Source organism: Mercenaria mercenaria, unplaced genomic scaffold, assembly GCF_021730395.1.
Source record: "Mercenaria mercenaria strain notata unplaced genomic scaffold, MADL_Memer_1 contig_5024, whole genome shotgun sequence".
Classification (NCBI taxonomy): Eukaryota; Metazoa; Mollusca; class Bivalvia; order Venerida; family Veneridae; genus Mercenaria; species Mercenaria mercenaria.
In genome coordinates this window covers 32,541-36,227 of record NW_026463304.1, presented here as the reverse complement: position 1 = coordinate 36,227, position 3,687 = coordinate 32,541, and positions in this window count along the sequence as shown.

Below are 3,687 nucleotides of genomic sequence, written 5' to 3'. Positions count from 1 at the left end.
ATTTAACGTATTGATCTTAAATCAATAATCATGTGTAATTTACCAGTCTTAAATGACCTCCGTATCAAATGTGATCTTAGACCAAAGCATAATCTAGTTTTCTGGCAAAAAAGTTGTGATATTGACATTTCACCTAATGAAGTCAAAACCAATAGGGGTCGTTTGCTGGTCATGGCAAATCTCCAGATCTCATGATCCTAGGCCCTATGGTTCTCCAGTTATCCTCCGGAAACTGATTTGTCTACAGACCGACCAACATCCATCATCAAACATTAATATTTACAATATACCCCTCCTCCTTCGAGTGAGGGCAATTAAATTTCAAATTAGAAGATGCCCCTGTCTCCTTAGTCCCCCAATGCATAGTCGTAATATGCAAGAAGTCAATAGAGGATAGGAGCGAAAAACAGACACTAATGTTTGGCTGCAATAGAGATCACCTACTTGGCATGTCCAATCACCCTATTAAGTTACAAAATTCTGGGTCAAAGGGTTCTCAAGTAAACCGTGTTCCATGTTCAGGCCCCTGTGATCTTGATCTTTGATCGAGTGAGTTCAACATCAACAGGGGTCATCTACTCTGCATGTCCAATCATCCTATGAAGTTTCAATATTCTGGGTCAAGTGATTCTCAGGTTATTGATCCAGAAAGAGTTTTTCCATCTTTCATGCCTCTGTGACCTTTCCCTTAAGTCAAGTGACCCCAGAACATTAAGGGTCATCGACTTCGTAATTCCTATCATCGTGATTGAAGGTTCTGGGTCAAATGATTCTAAAGTTATTGGTTGGAAACTGTTTTCAAAGTTCTGGTATCTGTGACCTTAACTTTTGACCAAGAGATTCAAAAATCAATAGGGGTCATCTACTCCACATGTCTTATGAAGTTTTGACATTCTGGGTCAAGTGGTCCTCAAACTATCGATCAGAAACGGGTTTCCATGTTCAGGCCCCTGTGACATTGACAGGTAATTTTTTTTATTTTTTTTTTTCAAATGAGATCTCATCTTGGTAATAGCAGGCTATGAATATATTATACATAAATTACATAGATAAAAGACACTTCAGAATAGTTCTTAAACTAAAAGCAACCATAAAAGAATATTAACAATGAAATTAAATGTTTCATTCAATTTTAAAACAACCAAAACAACAACTACTGTCTACAATATCAGCACACATCATGATCTTCGGGTTGCATTCAGTCATTTTTCAGCTGTAGATTAATATAATATGCCTCATAATCATGATAATATGCATGTTTTAGTGTTGTTAAATTTCTGGTCCTTTGGAATCATGGAGTCCATTCAACATATGTGTAATAGAGTTCTGCTTAAGCCGGGGCTAGGGGGCACATTTCATTACCTCTAATGAACAGACTGAATCAAACCGAGTCTGCTATTATTCTTTTCTGCTTCATTCTAGCTTCCAAAGGATCTTTTTACGATATTTTTGTTCAAATTCAAATATTGAAAACTGAATTTTTTCTAACTTAGTTTGAATGATCTAAAATGATTTCATTGCAGTCTTCCGAATCCCGCTATTGTATAATTATCCGAGAAGAAATCGTACGCCAAAACGTGAATATTTGGGGACGGAAACACCGCAAATTTACCGGCGGTTAAAAGGCGAATTTGTTAAAAATAATGTTTCTTTCGAATTAATTATACCCTTTAATGATATGACAATCACAAACATCAGCTGGAATGTAATATTAAATCAAATTGAAGAGCATACGTTCGTATTTTCGGGAAACAGGTACGAATTTTTCACCCCCTCCGTTACTGCTGCAATTATTTTCCTAAGTCGTGCAAATACGAATTATTTACGTAAATATTATGAAAGGATCGTATCTTTCTCTATGTAAAATAAATAGGATAACACCTCTTCTGTTGATTTCATGCAATAAAAAATTATATCTTTTCATAAACCCATGTCTATGCTACAAAGTTCAACGGACACACGGGTGCAATTTTATCCGGAAATAGAACGCACGCCGTGCTAGTTTTCTGATCATGTGACCAAAACAAGCTCTTTGGTGTTATTATGATAATAAAATTTCGATTAACTTTTCTAGCAGGAACTGTGTTTTGAATTCAAAAAGTTTACAAAAGACGCAACTTGGTTCTAATACCGATTATAGAATTTTTATAGGTTATTTATAGTTTATTTTGGTCACGTGATGAAGAATTGTTTTGGTCATGTGATCAAAGCAAGCATGCTCATTTTCATACGCGTTGTTTTTGTTATTAAATATAGATTACGACAAAGTTGTACTTAAGCAGTGCATTTTTTGATAAAGTTGAATCTCAGAAGCTTTCTTGAAGTTAAACAGACTTGTATTACGTAAAATTTATGGAGGACATGGAACTACTTGTTCTTCGGTTTCGGATAAGAATTATGACCGTAAATTTGCGGTATGGTAAATCTGTGGTCACGCTTCGCTGCCCACAAAAATCTGCGTGAAAGAGAATACCATGCTCTTTATTGTAAACTTACCAAAACAATACCAAACATTGACCTGAAATAAGTTATATTTAAAGAAATTAAAGATTTTATAATGTAAACAAACCCACTTATATAGCTCGTTTAAATGGGTCAAGCGTGTTGTTGTACTTATAAAATAGACGGGCCCGGTTTTTAGGTTGGTCAGGGCTACGTAAAAAATGTATTTATTTTGCAATCGAAATATTTCTATAAAATGCTTCTTCCCCTTCCATTTGGGTCCGTCCATGTTTATAAACACGTTTATTTGTTTTGTGTCCATGTTTACAAACACGTTTGTTTATTTTATGGACTGTATTATAATTCGACCGCGTGTTTTGAGCCGTGACGGAATGATACACTTTTTCAATTGGGTTATATCGATATTCGTTCCACACATGGCTGAAACATCTCTATAGAGTAAGTTGATATGTATCTTTCGTTTACAGTGAACTTGATTAAATCGCTGGCGCAGTTGGTAGAGCGTAATGATTACAAACCGTGAGGTGCTAGTTCAAGCCCATATTACGGCCGTAATTCTTCTCTAGTGTACATTATTTTTATTTTATTTTAGTCAAGAATCTTTGAAGACTCTTTTTAAAAACCATTTTATATAATAATGTTTGACATATTTTTTTCCATTTTTCTATATTTTTAATCATCACTATGTTTGTAACGTGTTGAAGCCATTACACGGTAACTAAGACTAACATGCAAATGTTTTTGACCAGCTAACATATCATTAACTAACCGATGGAATGAACTGCACAACTTTCTCGTGCAATGTTGAAACAAACGATTAAACAAATTAAAAAGTGTGAACTTACAAGGGCTCGAACCTCGAAAAGCGAGTTTGTTAAGCCAACGCCTTATCCTTTGGGCCATGCTTTCGATTATGTTCGTCGATAACTTGTACCGCTTTACTATGCATTACATATATGTTCCTACCTTTTTTTGGCGAATCAACTGTCTTGCATAAATTAGTCACGGCTCAAAACAGGCGGTCGTACTATACCAACAATATTTTCCACTCATGAATGCACTCAATTCAGGTGATAATTGTTGATATAACTGTAAATGAGAGGCCCCCACAAAAACCTTTTTTAAAGTTGTGTAAACATTTTAAGTTGTAAATTATGTGTGTGTTCGGGTTTAACGTCTTTTTAACAATTTTTCAGGCATATAAACGACGGTGTCTACTTGTAG